The following is a 22,786-nucleotide window of genomic DNA, read 5'->3' on the forward strand; positions in this document are numbered from 1 at the left end:
ACCGGCCTCCTGCAGGTGCCCAGGGTCAGGACTAAACAAGGGGAATCAGCGTTTCAGTCTTATGCAGCCAAAAGCTGGAACCGTCTCCCTGAGGTTTTGAGACCGGCCTCTACTGTGTTAAGGTTCAAATCTAGACTCTAAACATTCCTGTTTAGCGGTGTAAATAACTGAAGGGTCCTTATCCCCACAGATTTTCATTTTCTTTTCTCTTTCCTTTCTTTTAGAGTAAATTTTATAATGATTATGTATGTTTTTAATCTTTGCTCTGTTATGTATTGTGATTTTAATGCATTTTCCTGTTTTGTGAAGCACTTTGAATTACTTTCTGTACAAATTGTGCTCTACAAATAAACTTGCCTTGCCTTCCATTTGCCCTATATATATATATATATATATATATATATATATATATATATATATATATATATATATATATATATATATATATATATATATATATATATATATATATATATATATATATATATATATATACATATATATATAGCCCCTTGTGGCTATATATATAGCCACAAGGGGACCCAGTCTGGGTCTCCCTGAAATACAGGCTTGTGTTAGGAAGCTGATTTGCTGTGGCAATCCCTGAAGAGATATGCCAAAGGTGAACATGAGCTTCACTGAATGTTTACTGTCTTTCTTACTGTTTTTGCCGCCAGAGCCCCTGACAGTTTGATCATATAAACATGTCCAATAAATTCTCTGAAGTCACAAATCAAATCACCACATTTTTTTTCTGAGAGAGATATTTATTTTGGTTATGTTAAACAAACAAACTTTAAAAAAAAAACATCAACGTAAGCATTGACACTGAACAATGTCAACATAAACATTGACAAAAAAACCATAAACATTGAACAAAATTAACCGAAAAAGGTGTTGGGTGAAGCCAAGGCTTTTTTCCCCAACCCTGAATCCAAACATCACATCTACCTACAAATTGTTAGAACCTTACATAAGAAAAGAAAAAAGGAAGAGGAGAAAAACAAAAAAACAAAACAAACACAAACCCTTCTCAAAATTACCTCATAACCGCCAGAGTCTCTCAGTCCAGAAGCTATTTTTGATAGATTTTAAATTTATATATTTTCTTAGACTGAAATATGGAGTTTGCATATTTCAGATCGTCGGATAATAAATTCCACATGTTGACCCCCTGAACAAAAATACTGTTCCTTAATACATTAGTTCTGACCACTTTCTTTTTAAACATATCTTTACCCCGAAAATCATAATTATCAACTTTTATTTCAAACAAACTCAGTATTTTGGCAGGTACACATTGTTTTTTAACTTTGAACATAAAAATTCCAGTTCTAAGATCAACCAAATCCAAAAATGTAATTGCCTTTAATTTTGGAAATATCTGTTTTGTGGATTGATTGTATGAAGAGTGGTTTACAATTCTAATAGCTTTCTTTTGCAGAATAAAAACAGGTTTTGTGTTTGACTTGTAACTCTGCCCCCAGATTTCTAAACAATAGGTCAAATAAGGAATTATGAAGGAACAATATAGAATGTAGCTGTGTTTAAAAAATACTTGACTTTATGTAGAGGGGCTAATGATTTGGACAATTTAGAGAGAACATGCATTAAGTGTGGTTTCCATGATAATGTATGATTCAAAATGACTCCAAGAAATGTTATTTCATTTACTCTTTCAAGAACAACATCCTCAATTTTTGACTCAGGAATATTTTCCAGTTTTCTATATCCAAATATAATGTACTTGTTTTTATTTTTATTTAAAGACAGTTTGTTTGAATTGAACATCCCTCTGAAATCTGTCAAGAAGAGAGATTTTACAACAAAATATTGACAAAACTCTTTGTTTTTTGCTCCCATTTGTCATGAGATGAAACAAACCATTTTTTACAATCACAAAATAATTTCTCTCAAATGTTGTTCAGAAATTTGTTTAAATCTGTGTTAGTGAGCATGTCTTCTCTGTTGACTTAAGCCATCCCACCTCACAGGATTTGCCATATCAAGAATCTGATAAGACAACATTATTAGTGCACAGGTGTGCCTTATACTGGCCACAAAAGGCCACTCTGAAATGTTCAGTTGTGTCACACAGTGTAGTCAGTGTTGCGTTGTTGTGTGTTATAACTTCAGCTGTAAACCAGACCAAATTTTGAAATTCAGTGTTAGCTTTTCTTTGTCAGCTTCTGACTGTTTGGGTTTGGGTTGAAAGACATTGAATCTCAGTTAAGACGCATAGATTTTGCTCTTTATTCCATTCTCTCAAATGTACTTCTAGTTTGAGAAGGCAGGGCTATAGTGGCAGCTTGGGCCCCCCGGCATCTGTGTGGAGAAGTAGATCGAGGGAATCCAACATGCTCGGGAACCAGCGCAAGGCCCCATAGTCCTGAGAGTCCAGGGCCAATCGAGGAGAAAACAAACCACCAAGAGTCTGGAGTAATCCCCCCCCGAGAAACACCAACATTATGCCCTAGGCAACCAGCCGCCCCGGGGAGAGTCCAGTACAAAGAAAGGCAGGGGCCAACCAACCACACTGCAAAGCAATTGGCCACCCCCGCAAAGAATGATGTAGGGTTCAGAAGATCAATAACCACTGCAGTCCTTGTGTAGTGGGCTGAGGAGAGAATGTATTGTGATAGATTTAGTTATAGTTGGTTGGTAGACCACTGGGAGGACAGCGGCCATGTAGATAAGCCAGAACCAAGGAGGGAGAAACCACTGGGCAGGGGAGGGTTCTTTGTTATGGTGTGCGCTCCGGAGGAGGCTTCGGACCGCAGTCCGTCCGGCTGCTCTGCGTGAACGAGCTGCTGGACTCAGGAGAACCGTGGCTCTGAGCAGCTTCAAAACGATGTGTGCAGTCCTGAGAAATCGTGCAAACAGTCATGTGAATTTGTGTTACCAGACAAAAGAAAGGCTGATGTTATTCCCACATATTCACATGAAGCCAAGATGTACATTGCAGCATTGGCCGCATGGTTTTAAAGTGCATCCAAGTCTAGAAAATTGTGTGAAATGGCGCCCCTGCAGCTGCACGCCCCTGTCTTTGAGATAATGCCGCAAATGTGGCTGAAGAAAAAGGGGAGGGGCACCGAGGAGCGCAGCCGCGATTGGGCAACACCTGGATCATGGCGTGTATTTAGATGACTCAGCTCATTCTATGTCTTTCTTAATGAACTATTGTAGAAATTTTTATGACCTGTCTTTATTTTCCATATAAAATGTCTTTTCTTTGTCTGTCTGTGGTTTAGTTGGTGTCAGTATTTGACATGAAGAAAGCCGTTAATGCAGGAAAACAGCTGCAAATTTATGAGATCAGATATAAACACACACAGAAATTAACTCGTTCTTAAAAATGATGCAGAAGTCCAGCTCTAACAAAATGACAAAAGAGCAAAGAAAACAGAATATTTTCATTTGTTATTTATTATATTAATATTTCCAGACTTTGTTTGTTTTCTTCTGCAGCATGTTCATATTATATATTATAAATTATTATATAATTTTGACAGAATGTATTTTATGGAGAGTAAAATATTAAACATTATATAATATTATTCCTGTTTATTACGTTTTAAAGGTTTAAAAGTGTTACAAGTTTAGCTTTAGTGTGTGGGGGGGTCTTGTTCGGCCCCGACCTAAAGCGTGTTTTGGATTTGGGTCGCCTGTGCAGCTGAGTTTGACCCCCCTGTAATACGAGTCTAGAAAATTCATGCAATAATGTGTAAACATAGGGAACACAAAAGGATGTCATCAATATCATTTCTCATACCTGGAGCAACATCCTCCAGCAGAAAGCTGACATTAGGCCTGCACAATATACCGCAAATTTATCGTTATCGCAATATCCAGCTCTGCAATATGCATATCGCAAAAGACGGCGAATATCGCAATAAATCGCAAACCCAAAATGTGTTAAAACAATCTTCTAGCAGCTTGAAGCATTTAACACATCAAATAAATCCCTTAATGCTTTGACCAATCAGATGGACGCCTTCCCATTGTTGACCAATCAGATGGAGGCCTATTATGTTTACCCTGGTCCTGAAGAGCCTCAACCCTGCCTGTTTTCCAGCTCTCCTTAACCAGCTTGCTGTTGATTGGCTGACTCAAGTGATTTCACATCCTGATTGACTGAACACACCTGATTTTGGTTATCATTATCGGGCAGTCTAGGGAGAATTGGAAAACAGACAGGGTTGAGGCTCTTGAGGACCAGGGTTAGCCACCCTGACGTTTGTCCCCCATGTCGATGAGGGTCATTTGGAGTATAATTTTTAAACTGTTGCAATGAAATGGGATTTACGTTTTGGTTTATTTTTCTATTTGTTTATTTACCGCAAATTTATCGTTATCGCAATATTGATCACTAATATCGCATATCGCAAGTTTTCCTCATATCGTGCAGCCCTAGCTGACATTAAGGGGCGGAGTCACTTGTCAAAGTTTGATAAATTGTGTGAGTGTGTGTGTGTGTGTGGGGGGGGGGGGGGGGGGGGGGGGTAGTAACTCGCCTGAGGAGTAAGTTAGTTTAGAACCGCCATATTTAGAAAATTATGAGCGAACTGGCCCTTCATGATAATCATAATTAAAGCACATCAGAAGATCATCTCGCTCTAGGCTGCAGCTTTGTCTGTTTACAATGGAACTCAATATGTTTTTTTCTGCAGCCTTTTCCAGCATGTTAGAGAATTCTGCACATGCCACAATGATTTACTCCGATTGAAAGTGTGGGGTATGTAAACGTTCATTATATCAGATACAGTTTTTCTGGGCCCATGTGCACAGTTCAAATGTAATCTGATCAAAGGCATTTTGCTCATGTGACCACAGCTAATGCTTCTATTATCTGTTCACTACCCACAGCTTGTGACCAATGGTGAGGGCAGGAGCATGGATCCCCTTTTGACTTCCGTTGACACCTTTAGCATAGTTATCCCTGTGCTTAACCCCTCTCAGTTTCCCCATGAGCTGTTTTTCTCTCAATAAACTTTATGTGTCCCACATCAATTTTACTTCTCAATTATGTCCTCCTCCATCTGTTCCAGGAAAGTGGGGTCATCTCACCCCAATGAAGTCACTTACCAAATATTAGAACATCATTCAAAGATTTAGCACTTTAGATCCTGGCATATATTGCTGATATCTCTGAGATTTATGCTCCAGCACTCCCATTAGGGTGAAAGGTTTTCTAGGTATTGCATTTGAATATCCTTGCTTTGTGCTGCACAAAAGTGGCTGAGTACAGCTCACCTTTTAAAGTCATCCAATTAAAGTCCTGTCACACATCTATATCCAAGCTATTATAGGGCACTGCACAAGACAGAGGAGCAAGAAAAACACGTAGCTCTGCTTCACTCATAGCTGACAAGATGCGGATGACACTTACAGATAATTACATAGAAAAAGTGGTAACATATTCCAAATAAAATGGCACTTTGTTCATTTACAGGCAATTCTTTATGCAATAACATAACAATGATTTTGATTCTCAGTGTGAAAAGTCAAAGTATAAAATTTACTTGCATTATTTCTGCAGATGTGGTCTCATTTATTCTAACAGTGTTGATCTAACTGCAACAGAAAGGCCTTCGCCAGTCAGAGCAGTTTTTTTACTTTGCCATGCCCATCTCAATACAAAAAGCCTCCTCCAACTGACCGGACCTTGACCTGTTAGAAGGAGACGTTTTTTTGGGGTGATGTGGAAAGAGCAGAGCAAAGTGGGCTATTATGCAGATTTGGAGGGGGGGGGGTCTTATCTGTGCTATAGGCCTATAAGTCAGTGAATCTTGATGAATCTTTCAAAGTGTACAATAAATAATATCAATTTCAGGAAATCCTGTAGATTCTATAGGTGGAAATTTTCAGGAGAGCAGGCAGTTATTGAGGCTCAACGAAAGTGGAACGTACTGTTGTCCTGTGTGTGAAGAGTGTATCTTGAAATATTTGTAAAGCTCATAGATACAAGCTGTCTGCAGGTGAAAAAGGGGTAAACAAGGTGCATGCACATGTCATTTCACTTACTAGCCCCTAGCACAGTCTGCAGGATTTTGAGGGGGACCTGCCTTTGTCTCGCTTCTTTATCCTCACTTTACCCTTGCATGGTGTATAGGTGTTCTCTACAACCTGTTGAAAACATGTGCATGAACATTTTAGCTCTAGGGCTCAAAGAGTGGTCTAGGAACTGGCTATTTCCTGTAGGGCACCTGTGTGCCCTGTCCAGGTTTGCCTAATTTTTGCCCACAGACTAAGACATGATCACATAGAAATCCAATATCTGCCAGTGATGGTTGTGCTAACAATTGTTTCAGACACTTGCAATTCTAGAACATTGCAAACTCCAGCTACTATCTTGTAAATCATTCAAGAGTAACTTTTACTCATAATTCTAATCATCACCAATAAACAGTTACCTCCAAAAAGAGAAGGGTGTTTTGAAAGAACAGTTTTAATGCCTAACAGACTGACTGAAAAACAGTGAAGTCAAGGATCACTCACAGATTGTCACAGTTTCTGGTTCAAGTTGAATGATATCGTTGCATGTGTATGATTGCAAGGTTTTCTTCCAAATGAAGACTAATCAACACTAAAAGTAGTAAAACAGTTAATATTGTAAAGAAAAGAATAGGAGCACATCTACATGAAAGAAGCTAGTTATTGTCCTTACAGGTCAGACCTTTCCCCTTCCCACATCAACAAGCAGACTTCTGACAGTGGTTTGCATTTCCAAAAGAATTTCATTTAAGTTTTTAATAGAAAAACACATTTGCAGGGAGGGGGTATTGCTTCAGTAACACACACATGGTTTGCTGTTATGTGCACTTTTGCTGAATTTTGTTTGCACATTTGCAGTCTTCATTTGATTAAAAGGTTTGGTAGTGTCACAGCTTTGCCAGGAAAATGGATGACCTTTTGAGACGTTTTTACACAAACAACCAAGAAGGTAAAATATTTATTAAAGGAAAGGCCAGAGAAACTTGAAGAAACAGGTTGATTTGAAGTTGATGTAGTCGAAATCACAGTAACCTACGCATGTGTGTGTTGTAGCATTTAAACAGTGGGAATCTGATAAAGAGGGGACAAAGACAAGTCTTCTGCAGACATATTGGCACAGTTTTCTCAACAATATATGTTTTCTGGGTTTGGAGAAGACATTCAACTGTGAGAACCAGTGAGAATGACATCATTCATCCTTGCTTGTTGTTCCACATCATCCAGTCTTTTCTCCAGAATGTCAAGAGGAGCTAGCTTAGCCTGGATGTCGTTCACTCGCTCCATGAAAGGAAACAGTGCAGCTTGAATGTCGTCAAGCCTTTTCCGGTTCCAGGTTACACAGCAGGACGCGCCTCTCTGCGAATACAATTCAATTCAATTTTATTTGTATAGCCCAAATCACAACAACAGTCGTCTCGATGGGCTTCGAAGTGAAACATGAACTCAAAAGGATCGTGAATACAAAGAGTGCAATAGTAAAATACTAAAATGAACTAACAAACTGACTAAGCTATACTGGCATCCCTGCCCTTAGACCCCCCTTCGCGGGTCTTACAACTATCTTCAAATTACTTAAAAAGTTGATTTTCTCCAAAAAAGAGAGCTGACCATGCCCCCGAAGAAACCCCAGGAATACGAAGACCTCAAAAAGACTCTTGACATTATTCAAGAAACGCTGAAAAGTTTTATGGAACAAGTGTCGGCTAAGCTAACACCACTGTGGGATATGATGGAAGAGTTCCGAAGATTTCGGGCTCAAAACGAGCAGCGAGAAAACCGGGTCGAGATTCTGGAGAAAAGACTGGATGATGTGGAACAGCAAGTAAGGATGAATAATGTCATTCTCACTGGAGTACCAATAAAGCCTCGAGCGAAGCTAACAGCAGGAGGTAGCACTGCTAATGCTAGCGCCAGCGTAGCTAGCAGTGCTAATACGGAGATCGGTGGAGAGTCTCTGGTACTCCAAATGGAAACATTTCTCACATCTAAAGGGATTTCCCTGGATCTCAATACCATTGAGACCTGCCACCTGCTCCCCAGGAGAAAGGAGACGGATAAACCAGCGATCCTCATCAGGTTTGTGAATCACAAACACAAGCTTGCTTTGATGAACCAAAGGAAACACCTGAAAGGTTCGGCTGCTTATCTGAACGACCATCTGACCAGAAGGAATGCTGAAATCTCAAAACATGCACGGCTTCTCAGGAAGCGTAAGCAGATTGAGAACACTTGGGTTAAAGGCTGCAGGATTTACGTCAAACCACTCGGTCCAGAGGACCGGTCCAAGGTTCTGGTTGTGAGCACCATGAAAGACTTTGAAAAGTGTTTGATCACGGTCGTCTGAAACAACGTGGAGTAATAAATCAAAGAGCCAAATAATTTCAAGAAATATGACACGTGGATTCATCACTTTCTCCATCGTCTGACGTCACCTGAATTACAGCAGAGCTCTGACATGCAGACAACTTGACCTCAACTTTCACCGCAGCTGATATCAGCTGAAGAAGGATATGGATCTGAATCTAATGTCTGCAGTCATAACATCGAAGAGAACTATAAACTCTGTTTTGAACCCAGGAGATCAGCTGTTATCAGTAAAAGAAGAAATACCAACCTTGGACAATCGACAGTTATGGACCCTTTTTACTTTCCCCCTACGGCATTACCTTATTATAAAAAAATAAAAAATACAAAAAAATATTTAAAAAAAAGTAAAACAAATGATTAATCACTTATTGAAAATTGTTAAATTGATTGACTTTTAATGATATTACTTCACTTTCTCCAAAACTTGATAAATTGATTCAAAAATCTTTCCTAATGTAGCATAACTTTGCACATGTTTTTAACTTTTGATACTTGATGAAATTTTGCTATGAAAATTCATGAAACAGTGTTGTGTCTACTTTACTGATATAGTATTATGTTTTATTCATATGAATGGCTTTTATAAGTAACATAATCTGCATATATATCTGCATTTGACATGTTGATTTCTAAAATAGTTATTTTTGACGTAATACTTAAGTAATTCATCTTTGTCATGTACTTTATCGATATTCTATGATTTTTAATTCTGTCTGATAAAAGTTATGAACCAGATATTGATAAATCATGTAATAAAATGGTTATAGTAACGGGGTGGGATTATATAAGTTCGCTTCCTTCCACTCCCTTTCAAGCAATATTTATTAATTATGTCTTATTATCCTAAGTTTGATTAGCTACTGTATGAATGTATAACTGATTATATTGCTGTTTTGTATTATTTCTACTTAATTGCTTGAAATAAACCATTTCAAATCAAATCAAAGTATTTTTTTAATGTCATCGTTATCACTTGTTGCCTGGTTTTTCCTCGGGGCAGCGGTCGGCTCTCTTTTTTTGGAGATAATCAACTTTTAAGTTGCTTGGAGATCGTTGTGAGACAGACGACATGCAAAAAAAAATTGCTTAATTTAACTGTGTGTCACATAAAAACAGGAGGGCGGAGCAGCAGGCATGAAGCAGTGGACCAATATTCAAAAATCCCATGTAGGTCATCCACACTGTTTCGATATATGACTATTTTTAGAAGTGGATATATAAATCAAAGATAAAATATTGTTGCAGCAACATCTGGGGGCAATTTGTTATGAATTAAACAGTAAAGCAAGATGTTAGAATTGCTAAACAAACAGGTAGAACAAGCCCAGGAGTTTATAATGATTTTTTTTTTTTATGAGAAGTTTCATTAAATATCATCATTTCCAACGTCAAAGGTGTATTTGAGGCTAAATAAATCTCGTATTTTTTTTTAACTGGCTTTTTTAAAGGAAAAAGAATAAGCCTGCCACTGGCTTCTTCAAAAGATGGAAAAAAGAGTCAAGTAAACAAAGGAAGAGACTTTAAAAGAACATGTCACTACCAACCACATGGCTGTTCTGTTGGAAATATATTACAAGAAATAAATATTAATAAATATTTAGTCAATTATGCTGGGAACCGTGCTGATGAGTCTGTTACTTTTCGATTCTCTGTACGTTTTTTGAAATAAATGTACATTTTCAGTAGCATTTGTGTTTTTCTTTGTGTCTTTTTAGGTGGTGGAGATGTTGAAGGGCAGGAGAGTCGACAGGCTGTCACTCCATTGGTCGCCTGTTTTGGATTGGAACATTTATCTTTAGAGGGATTTATCTTTTTACTCAAATTTGCTGAATTATTAACTTCTATGACTGACTAGTGTGTTTCATAGAAACTTAATCTTTCTGAATTTCTCTTTTGCAAACACAGGAGGCAGATGGTGGTTGTTAAATTGAGGAGCAGGAGCCATTCACCAGGCGGCGTCTTCAGATTTTTTCTGATCAAGGCAGCAGCTTTACTCTTTGAGCTCTAACATGATTAGCTTTTAGGGAAACACTAGATCTTTCATAAAAATGAGTTGGCGCTCTCAGCGTGGGGCCGTTTAGAGAGGCATCACAATCAGTGAAAAGCACAGATGGGGAGGGATTGGGGGATCTCGCTCAGCCAAGGATGTGTGGAGCTTTGTTTGCCCACAAGGCTGGAACAAGAAGAAAGTATAAAGAGGAATAAATAATAAGACGGATGGATCAATCTTAAGCCCTGATTTCCGTGTTTTTCTCTTCTTCTTTTAGAACACAATAATCCAGGAGATTCCAGGAATAACACAACGATGACATCTAAAGAAAAAATATATTTACACACAAAACAAAAACAGTTTGATACTGAGGGTTAAATATAAGAAAGACATATTGTAGTTTTTTTGACTAAAGCATAGTCATTTCAGCAAAAGTGAAACAAGGTTTTTTTGTTTTTTTACAGCTTTAGACCTGCCTTAAAACCACTGGGTAAAGACAACAAGGATCCAACGGTTTGTCTTTCTGTGAATAATTTAAAACCACTTCCAAACAGCACAGAGTCCATCATTTTAGCTTTGCAAAACAGAAGAGTTCTAAGATTCATGCCAGTCGACCTGTGGTGAGAGCATCCAACTCTCAGAGAAAGAATAACTGCGTAATGTTTTTAATTGCACTGAAAAACTCCACATTTGACCAAATGCATTTGCCCCATGAAGGGCCGCATGGTGGGCCGTGGTCAGCACCTTCACCTTAAAGTGAGAAGGTCCTTGTTCTAATCCCAGGTGGGACCTTTCTATGGGGAGTTAGCATGATCTCGTGGTGGATGTGTGGCTTTTCTCTGGGCACTGCAGCTTCATCCCACAGTCTAAAGACACACATCATGGGTTAAGTAGTGTCTCTAAATTGCCCCTGGGTGTGTGTGTGTGTGTGTGTGATTGTGGCCTGTCTAGGTTGTACTCCGCCTTTGCCCAATAGTAGCCAGACTGAGCTCAGGCAGCCCTACAGAGTTGGTTCACTTACTGTATTCTTTTCTCTTTGTCTTGTAAAATTCCAAGTTCTGTTTTTGGTGAATTCTTGGTTTTCACAAAAGTCTCTAATTATCTCTGACAACACAGCTGGTGATAGTCTTTGTTAGTCAAAAGGGAAATTTGTTTGAAATGACTTTTCATCCAGGATTTAAGCAGATTCCCAATTTTGTCTTAATTTCAAAACATAAAAAACCCGTGTGGGCATCTGCATCATAGGGTGGATTCAGACTGGGCACATTTGATCTGCTTAAAGTAAACCAGAGTCCCGTCCCCCCCCGACAATCCAGAAAAAAAATTGCCGTCTGAATAAACCCAAATGGACCCTGGGTCAGGACCAAGAACCGCTCTAGGATCCATCTTTGGAGCTGGTCTCGGTTGGTTTCCAATCAGACTGAGCTTTGGTTCGCTCTGAGATTCCTCAGTCTGAATACAATCCGTCCTCGGAGTGGAACTGACCCAAAACGGCCACCGTAGTCGGTGGTCATGTGATCTAAAAAGTCAGGAAGTAGCAGCAGCTGAGCAAATGTAAAGCAAGGATTGTCGCGTTATCAGACAGAAAAAAGGCTCCAAGTGTTTATTTGTTAAAACGTTTATTTTAACCCCTGAAAACGCTTCTTCCATGCTTTTCTGTGTCTCCTTCCGCGGCACACGCCCCACTGATGCTGCTGTGACCTCATCCTAAAAGCTACCTTTTAGTTTCTTTACAGAATTATGTGAAAACAATGACATGAAACCACAACGATGAGACACAGCAACTCATTGAAATATGATCGAATCAATGCAGCCTCATTAAAACAACGTGACACACATTGCTTTTTTTTACAGTTTTCCCGTCAATCTATGTCTTAAGGATATGAACAATGTTCCTCTATTTGTGTGATTTCTATTATGTGAAATGCAATTGCATGCATAGCAGTGTGCATTACGTGTTTGCAGGTATTAGACATGTCTCTTTAAACAAAGTAAAGAGAAAAAAATCAATTGGGAATAAAGATTGAGTCATGTTGCAAAAATAAAAAACAAAATTGGATTGTAAAATTGAACAAACACGGTCGAGACAATGGTAAAGAGCAGAGAAAAAACCCCTTTAATCCAGATCATTGTTTTACCAGTGAGCTCACTTTAATTACTTGTAATTCTATCAAATACCAGGCCATGCTTCCAACTGGGAATTTAGTTAATTGCAAATTTTGATTATATTTGCCTTTTTCCCTCATGATGTATTTATCTCTGCTGTGGTTTCAATTTCTCCTGGAAATATGGTATTTCATGTGCATCTCTTACTAATCCTCCTCAATCTGTTTTAATGAAGCTAAGAGGATTAACAGATTTGACTATTTTTGTTGTTTTCTTCTGCTCTTCCACGTGGGCTTGGGTTTTCTTTTACGCACAAAACCCAGCCCTTTGACAAAATGACAACAATTCCACTGACAACAATTTAGGCTAAAGCTCAATTTAGCTCATTTCATAGCACAAACCTTTGGAGTAATCTGTGAATTTGCTAGAGATGTTCTGCTTGAGCAGGCAGCTGGACTTTTATCAATCTTTGACAGCAGAAGTGTCACTGGTGACGCATTGAACTCTCACTTTACATTTCATGTGATGACATGATTACCTAAGGGAGCGTCTGACAAGGCAGAACACAGGACAGATGCAGAGTTTAAGGTCGTTTTAATGCTTAGATTCGAGAATGTTAGACAACCAGGCACTGGAAAAAGGGAAACTCCGGCTATAAATACATGAGGAGGGGAGGCACAGGTGGAAACGATCAGGGATGATGAGGCACTCTCAGCTTTGGGGAAACAGACAAGGCCAGGGAGAGGAAGGTCTGAAAGTTGTAGAAGGTTGAAAAACCACAGCTCTGGAGAAAACAGGACAAAAGCCTTGGGATGAGCTGACACAGGAGGAGCGAGAGGAAAAGGTCTCTCTCACTCTCGCCATCCTAAAAATGCTAACCTCACTACATCTCCCTGCAACCCCAGCCCACACTTCCTGGATGCTGCACACCTGACTCTCATTACACCCAATCAACCACAGCATACTTAGTGCACTGAGTGAAGCTCAGTATGAAGGCTTGTTTGTGCCTCTCTGTCTTCCTTCCTCTTAAAAGGAGGCAGAACTCATTGCATTCACAGCTGCATTCACACCAGATGCGAATTGCGCATCAGGGGTGTCGAGTTGAAATGCTAAGCCGAAGTACAGAGGTGACCTGAGGTCCATGAAGTTCTCAGCGTCTCAATCAGTGGTCATAATACAAATTCAATATGGCTGGTCGATTAGATAAAGGTAGAGCGGCACAAACAATACTTCACACTGAGCTTCACTCAATGCAGAGCTTAAGTTTGCTGCGGTTGATGAATGAACGAGAGTCGGGTGTGCGGCATCCAGGAAGTGTGCGCTGGGGTTGCTGGGAGATGTAGTGAGGTCAGTACTGTGGGGATAGCTCCCGCCGGTGACCAGAGGGGGAGACAGAGTTCTGACTTCTGACACTCCTAAAGTTCCCTCCATTTTCTTTCTTTTTTCTTTTTCTAACTTGTCCTGTCCAGAAGCTGAGCAAGCAGGTGACGGCAAAATGCCTCTTGTGTTGGACAGATTTTACTGTTAAAATACTCTTCAAAGACAAACGAAGTTGTCACGAACATTTGTATAAACCCATTTTGTGTTTATAATAATTATGTTTATATGTATTCCTTGCTGGATCGGACTGAAACAAGAAAAGAGAGAGATGGGGGGTAAGGGGTTAAGATGGGGGAGATAGAGGGCGTGGGGGAGCAGTCAATAATACAGAGACCCCCGACCGAGGAGTAGGAGGAACATTTCGGTTACTGCTGTAACAAATCTGCCTGATATGAACTATTCGTTTGTGTGTGTTTTGCTGCTGGACACATGAATTTCTCCCTTGGGAGATTAATAAAGTTTTTATCTATCTATTTTCTGTAATTTTTTTACATTACAAAAAAGGCTGAAAAATATTACTTACAAAGTGCATTTATTGGTTTTACATAACTTAACATAAATTAAAATTGACCTATGTAGGTGATCTGCTTAATAAAAAAGGAAAAACCTTTAGCTGCCAGGAACCAAAAACTTTGAATACAAAACACTGGACTGAAAAAAAAAAAAACATTTTAAATTGCATTTTTTTTCCATTTAGAATTATTCAAGTTTCATGTTTTTGGCCAAAAAGATTAGTTTGTCAACATTTTCAGGAGCGAGGGCAGATCTTTTAGCAGTTACAAAATCTCCAGCAGTAGAAAAAACTCTCTCACTTGGGACAGAGGTTGCAGAAATGGAGAGATACCTCTTTACCAATTTTGCAATTTGCTTATAGCTGGTCCCGTTGGTTCTCCACAATTCAAGAGGGTTAGCATCAAGAGGGATGCATCCTGTTGCGCTGTATTTGGCAACCTCTACCTTTATCTCCTCCAAAATAGCAGGCTTATTTTCCATCTGCATCTGAAAGACTTCACCAAACTGTTCAGTCAAACAGACGTTTTGGCTGGAGGAGATGATGTGGCAGACAGCCCTGGATCTTCACTTGGTGATGTTTTTGCTTTAGTTGTGATCTCACCGACAGCCTCAGTCTGCAGAGTACAAAGACTCATTTTCAATAAATATGCATAAATACATTTCTGTGATAATGTCTCTGTAGATCCTCTCCCGACAGTCATTGTCTATGTGAAGAAGGTTTTTAAACCTGGGGTCCAGAGCAGTGCATTTGTGGAGAAAGTCATAGCATGCACTGGACCTGTCCTGCAGGTTTTCTCTGACTACAGCTTTGACTTCTTTCACAGTTGGACCGTCCTCTTGTCTTGGTTGCATTGAGTTGAGGGCAGTGGTTTTGAGGTGGAGTATCATTGACACAGTAGCTGTTGTGTTTGTGCTCATAAGTATTGTGACACTTTTTAGAGGTTTGAGTACCGTAAATTCCGGACTACAAAGCGCACCCGATTATTAGCCGCACCCACCCATTTTCACGTGTTTAACTAATTTTATACATACACAAGCCGCGTCGGGGTACAAGCCGCATGAATTAGGCAACATTGTCATCCTGACGGATCACTTCCTGACTCAGAGCGTAAGTGTGATTTATTAGCACACAGTGAGTGGAGTCATTTTTGCCTCAGGCTCATGTCTTTGAGTCTATCTGCATCTGCCAAACAGTATGCACCTCTATTCTGTTCACAAGTTCCTCAGTTATGGTTTTTATTTTTTTTATTTTTTTTTAACTTATTGACAATCTAGGTATCACACATAAAATTACAAACAGTAACCATATAATCAACATTACATCCCTCAGTTATGATGAGGAAATTTACATCCCCGATCCCCCATTTCCCATGAGTCTTAGGGGCTAAAGGCGGGGCCAACGCCCGGCTCGCCATTCTGTTGTACGTGTTTAAGAATGAGCAGCAGTGCATGGAGGGGTGAACGGGTAAAGCTCTCCTTCCGCTTGTGTCGCGGCAGCGTTATGGGAGTAACAGGGCTGTTTAAAAAACACGCTAGTAAAATAAAGCAGCGACGACTGAAAAGCGCGCGCCTCAGCGCGATACGCGCGCCTCCTCGCGGCGCGTGGGTCAGAAGTTTCCTTCCACAATAAACACTGTTGCTCCGCGGACGCCTCGAGTAAGCCCTGGCTGCAGCCTGCAGAATGGCTCGACGCCTCCGCGCGCTCCTTGTCTCCCCTTCCTATCTACTCCGACAGCTCTGGCCAGCGCGGCTACAGGGAGGAGCGCTTCGTCCCCATTGCGCCGGTGGACGGAGCAAATCGTGTCTGTGCAGAGCAATCGGACTTAATACTGTACGTTTTGTGTATGAGGGGCGGATGCGTTGTTACGTGTGGGAGCCTTCAGACTGCCATCGGCCCCGCAGCTCACACGACACGCAGTCTCCAGCTCACACAGAGGCTGTGAGCGTTTCAATGCAAATCTCTGCTCAGTCCTTAGAAACCGTTAACACGACCACGTCAATTTGTGTTTCCAGTCGTGTCCCGACAAAATAAAGGCTGATGTTATTCTCACATATTTACGTGCAGCCAGCCGAGTCACTATGACTCAGAGGTAAATTCACTCCATGCGCTGTTCTCTCCGTCACGCAGCTGACCGGCTTTTCCAAACCCGTTGGTGATTTTTTCACGCTGCTTTTAACGATTGCTTTTAACTTGAAAGCTTCATCATATTGTAGCGGCGATCACGTGCACGTTGGGTCTAATGGCACCAAAGGATTCTGGGATGCGGCTGGACATGCGTGTTTCGTTTTGTTGAACCATGACTGAAGTGTCTAAGACCTGAAGTCAGGTCCATGCTGTTTGGCTGCTTAGAGGTGTGTTGAAAAACAAATGACTTGTGATTGATGTTAGAGAATTCAAACCATTCACTGTGTCCAAAAATACGTACACGGCGGCCGCCAATAAAATCCAATAATTAGCCGCGTCACTGAATAAGCCGCAGGACTGTAAGCGCAGGAAAAAAGTAGCGGCTTGTAGTCCGGAAATTACGGTACTTAAATAACTGCCTCTGCCATAGTCACATGGTCATTAAGTTAATGTCTTTCTTTAGGGTTTTTTCTGTTAGTGTGCCAGTATTATAGCGGCTTGTTGTTCAAGATATCGTTCCTGCTACACCGAAGTCACACACCACATGTATTTTAACAGCCCTGATGTGATATTGCTGTTTGTACCACGTCCACCTGTTTCTATATAACCAAAAGAGTATTTGTTCCCAATTAAGTCCTTGCAAGTTCCTACTAACTCCAGGCAAGAAACTTACCTCCTGTCCTCAGTTATTTGCCACTATAATGGCCACTTCTTTACCCATTTGTTTACTTACAACACAATTGTTAAAATAGATGACACCACAGTCATTATTGACCCAATGAGTTCTAACTATGATATTGGTAACAACAGATTACTCTTCTATGAAAAGATGCCTGTAAACCCTTAATTGTGCCAAAAATTAATGTAAAGCACTAAGCACTGTTTTTTCAAAAAACAAAACGCAAATATATTTGTAACAATTATTGTTGCAAACAGACAAAAAATGAGCATATTATTATAAGTAGGACTTTTTATGTTTCCATTTTGGAATTTTAGAAATTAAAGCATCAAGGAGAATATTAGTATTTACTGTTAGGAGGCCTTTTTGTATTTTCTTACATTTTGTTTGCTTGACAGATTTAGTTTTTTTTTTTTTTTATTAGGATAGGCCAGGCGTCTGCAACCTTTTTTACTCAGAGAGCCATTTGGGACCGCCCCTAATGAAAAGAAAGCACCCGGAGCCACAACCCGTTTTGACATCATTATATCTATTATGCATGTATATATTATTCAAAGGTGCTCATTACGTCGATCTTCAAGAACATGAGTGTAGATCGCGGGCCAGAAAAGTAAAAAAAAAGTACTTCTTAAAAATCCACCAGCCAATCAAAATCCTCACTGAGAAGTACGGGACTTGATTGACATGTAGATTGGCCAATCGGACATCGTCTGATGCATACGTCGCTGCAAATGCACACTGTGTTCTTTAAAAGATGATACCGCGGTTGCGTTGGGAGGAGCCACCAGCTGAAGTTCTGGTCTGATCGCTGCATGGAGCGATGTGTTCATCAATGCATGGTAGACACTGAGAATGTGGAGAGATCAGGTTTATTATTTTGAAGAGTTCTACTTGGTAATCATGTTTCCATGTTTGAGTTCATAAAATCATCCCAGGGAAAGTCTCTGCTTCAACTCCCGCAGGAAAAGCTGCGTCTCAATCTGACGCCCGTGTTTGCATCTCTGACAGAGTTTGAAGCCAAAGCCCCTCCTCCGCCTGTCTACCTGCTTTTCCTCTCTACCTGTTCACATCCTCTGCAGCTGAGAGTCGGTTTCCCCCGCGCTCCTCAGTGTATCCTACACAGAGCGCAAAATACGGTAGTCGGGGCGCTCCAGCGCAGCACAAGGATGAAAGAGCCGGACGCAGGTTATAGCGGGGAAAGAGCGGGTTAAGAAAATGAATGGAAGAAGGCGGCCCACTGAAGAAATATTCAATATTGTTCACATTGTAGTATTAGTCGGAACTATCTTTTATTTAGAAAAATTTTATTTTGCTAAATCAGTCCAGTTGCGAAAAAAAAAAAAAAAAAGTTATGTTGGGCGGTTTTTGGCTGGGTCTGGCGGTTTTCAGATGACTTTTGGGCTGGAAAACTGTGACTCTGTCTGGCAACGCTGGCGCAAACTCTGTCATCAGCGAGTTTCTCTGCCCCGCAGCACGTCAAGTTCCCGGCAGAAGATCATTCCGCCCCGCGTGTCTCCTCCTGCTATCAGCTCTGCAGTTCCGTTCACTGAGAAGTGTCAGTCACTGATGTGGAGGATCTCTGAGGAAAACACTGGAATTACAACTAAAATGGAAAAGGAATAAAATTAAAATACATTCATAACCAAATAATACATAAATAAACCTTAATAGACAGATATAAAATGGTAAATGTCAATAAAAAGAAAAAAAAAATAAATAAGTAGAAAATTAATAAATGTATACTGTTACGGCTGTGGCCGTATTAGGTTTTATTTGGTTCTGTTTGCTCTGTGTTTTGTGTTATTTTTGTATCAGAGTGGGACTTCTGTGTTTTTTGTGGATCTTTGTATGTCTGTGATTATTTTCAGGTGTGCTGGCAAGGGTGTGGCCTCCATTTGGACAAGCTGGTGGAGGCAGCCTTTAAAGCCACCACTTGGACCTCCAGCCGGTGAGAAGGGAGCCTTGCAGCAAAAGCCTCCACTGCAGCTTGGCCCTCTTCTCCATTTTGTTTTGTTCTCCATTTTGTTTATGTCTTCTCCACTTGTTTTAGTTTGTGTTGCACTTTGTAGTTCTTTGTAGTTCTTTGTAGTTTTGTCTGTGCCCACTCTGTTTAGTCCTTTGGTTTATGATTTTGTTTAAGTGAAGCTGTAGGGGTGAACCGTCATTTTGTTTAGTACATGTTTTCTCCTGGTTTTGTTAGGTTAGGGAGGTTAGCGTTCTGTCTTTGATTTCCCTTTTCTTTTGTTGCAGGTAAGATTACATGTTGCAGTTAGTTGGGGTTTTGTTTGTTGTTTTGGCCTGGGTTCACCCTGAAGCCTTTTAGCTTCACTTTGTTATTGTTGGATTGTTTGTTTATTTGTAAATAAATTTGTCATATTTTATGGAGACATTTGTTTGGTGTTTTGTGTTGCAGTCAACTTTTTTAGCCAAAACATTACTTTTTTTTTATGTTATGCCACCAGTCACCCCTAGACACAGAAGGGGGCGTAACAATACACATACAGAGGTGGACAAAATTGTTGGTAACCGTCGGTTAAAGAAATGCTCACTGAAATTACTTGAAACGTTCAAAAGTAATAAATTGAAATGTATTGAAAATTAAATATTCAAAATCAGCCATTACTTTTGAGTTGTTGATTAACAGAAGTATAAAAAAAAAAAAGAAACTAATGAAATAGGGCTGGACAAAAATGATGGTAACTCCATAAAAGACTGAGAACTAATTACCCAGAGGGTCATGATGAACTCAAGTATGTCCTTTAATTGACATCACAGCTGTTTTCAAACCTTATAATGTCTGCCTATTTAAAGGGAGACAAAAAGTCACGTTGCTGTTTGGAGAAAAGGTGTGAACCACACTGAACGTGGACAACAGAAAGCCAAGGAGAGGATTGTCCCAGGACATTAGAAACTAAATTATGGACAAACATGGTAAAGTTAAAGGCTATAAAACCATCTCTAAGCAGCTTGAAGTTCCTGTGACCACAGTGGCACATATTATTCAGAAGTTTTAGACCCACGGGACAGTAGCCAACCTCCCTGGACGTGGCTGAAAGAGGAAAATTGATGACAAATTGAGGAGACGGATAGTTGGAACTGTATCCAAAGAGCCCAGAACAACCTCCAAAGACATTAAAGGTGAACTCCTAGATCAAGGTACATCAGTGTCAGATTGCACCATTCGTGGTTGTTTGAGCCAGAGTTGACTTCATGGGAGACAACCAAGGAGGACACCACTGTTGAAAGAAAATCCTAGAAAAGCCAGACTGGAATTTGCCAAAATGCATGTTGACAAGCCACAAAGCTTCTTGGAAAATGTCCTTTGGACAGACGAGACAAAACTGGAGCTTTTGGGTAAGGCACATCAGCTCTATGTTGGTAGACTCAAAAATGAAGCATCCAACCAATAGAACACTGTCCCTACTGTGAAACATGGAGGAGGCTCAGTTCTGTTTTGGGGCTGCTTTGCTGCATCTTCCACAGGGGGCCTGGAAGTTGTGCAAGGTAAAATGAAATCTCCAGATTATCAAGGCATTCTGGGTAGAAAATAGCTGCATAGTCTTAGAAAGCTTGGTCTCAGTCTCAGGTCATGGGTCTTCCAACAGGACAACCATCCAAAACACACAGCCAGAAACCCCCAAGAATGGCTCAGAGAAAAGCATTGGACTATTCTGAAGTGGCTTTCTATGAGCCCAGACCTGAATCCCATTGAACATCTGTGGAAGGAGCTGAAACATGCCATTTGGAGAAGACACCCGTCAAACCTGAGACAACTGGAGCAGTTTGCTCATGAGGAGGGGGCCAAAATACCTGTGGACAGGTGCAGAAGGCTCATTGACAAATACAGAAACTGTTTCATTGCAGTGATTGCCTCAAAAGGTTGTGCTACTAAATATTAAGTTATGGGTACCATCATTTTTGTCCAGCCCTATTTAATTAGTTTTTTTTTTTTAAATATTTCTGTTAATCAACAACTCAAAAGTTGTAGGATTAGAATATTGTCCGGTTAATTCAAGGAGGGTTTCTGTCATACCATCAAGACGATGAATTAGGTCTTGTTGAGCGGAAGCCGTTTGGGTCAAAGCGTCATCTTGGCGTCCTAGCATGATTCCTTGTTGAGTGACTGCGAGACGGAGTCCTTCCGGGTCAGCGGGGTCTGGAATTTGGACAGTTCGTTCTGTCATGGCAAGCTGGGGGAGGCAGACCCAGACTCTGGAACCTGGAAGGAAAGCACAGGCTAGTGATGAGGTGAGAAATAAAGTTTATTTTTATCCGGAGTAGCAGGAAGCTGCATGGCTTGTGGCGAGACCGGAGGATCAGCAATGGCTCGTGGCGTCACTGGATGAATCCGTGAGGTATTTCTGCTCAGGAAGTCGGGAGACTCAGGTGACCAACCGTGGGTAGAATGTCCTGATGACAAGGGAAAGATGAAGTTAGGCGAGAGCATAGATACATGAGCAAGAATAAACTTGGCGACCAGACTAAGCACCATCAGGGGCAACAAACTGGCGATGAATACTGGATCTGGACCTCCTTAAGTATGGCAGGTGGTTGATGAGTTGAGTAGTCACAGCTGGGTCGAGTCAGGAACAGAGCAGAGTGGGGAGGGGGAGGAGAGCTGGCAGAGGCACTGTTACGCCCCCTAATGTGTCTAGGGGTAAATAGGGGGACATAACATAAAAAAAGTAAAGTTTCTGGCTAATAAGTTGACTGCAGCACAAAACACCAAAAAAATGTCTCCATAAAATATAACCAAGTTTTATTTACAAATAAATAAACCAGCAAAAAGTGAAGCAAAAAGGCTTCAGGGTGAACCCAGGCCAAAATAACAAACAAAACCCCACCAAACTGAAACGTGTAATCTTACCTGCAAAAGAAAGAAAAGGGAAATCAAAGACAAAACACTAACCTCCCTAACCTAACAAAAACAGGAGAAAACATGTACTAAAGAAAATGGCGGTTCACCCCTACAGCTTCACTTAAGCAAAATTATAAACCAAAGGACTAAACAGAGTGGGCACGGACAAAACCACAAACTACAAAGAACTACGAAGTGCAACACAAACTAAAACAAGTGGAGAAGACAAAAACAAAATGGAGAAGCGGGCCAAGCTGCAGTGGAGACTGTGTCAGCAAGGCTCCCTTCCCACCAGCTGGAGGTCCAAGTGGTGGCTTTAAAGGCTGCCTCCACCAGACCTGGTCCAATAAGAGGCCACCCCTTTTTCCACCACACCTGAAAATAACCAGACAAAACAGACACACAAAGATGCAAAAAAACACAGAAGTCCCACTCTGATACAGAAATAATAAATAAAACTCAGAACAAACAGAACCAAACAAAACCAAATACGGCCACAACCGTAACTGGCACAATGACTAGGAGAAGGAAACATTGATTTATGGACTTAATTTACCATTAATACAAAATAAAGACCTCATGGATCAATTCAAAAATAAAGAACGGTTTGATGCATAAATTAAATGGTTGGTACTTGTAACTCTTCTTTTGCAGATTCATGTAAACCACAAAACATTTTCATGTTATAACAATCTTTTTCCATCAGCTCTGCTCTCACTTTGCCTTTGTGGACAGTTCTGCAGCAAATACACACTCTTGTGTTTCATAATATTC

At 40.4% G+C, this 22,786-nt stretch overlaps 1 long non-coding RNA gene across 1 annotated transcript; it reads right to left on the minus strand.

Annotated features, from left to right (window-relative positions):
* Positions 1-18,204: 18,204 nt before the first annotated feature.
* Positions 18,205-22,336, minus strand: LOC144988417 (uncharacterized). The gene is made up of 3 exons (XR_013652334.1): positions 21,644-22,336; positions 21,188-21,564; positions 18,205-18,757 (listed from the first exon to the last, which is right to left on the minus strand). It is a non-coding gene; the product is annotated as an uncharacterized LOC144988417 (long non-coding RNA).
* Between the last annotated feature and the right edge of the window lie 450 nt (positions 22,337-22,786).

Source organism: Oryzias latipes, chromosome 20, assembly GCF_053564925.1.
Source record: "Oryzias latipes strain Hd-rR chromosome 20, Olatipes_Hd-rR_3.1".
Taxonomy (NCBI): domain Eukaryota; kingdom Metazoa; phylum Chordata; class Actinopteri; order Beloniformes; family Adrianichthyidae; genus Oryzias; species Oryzias latipes.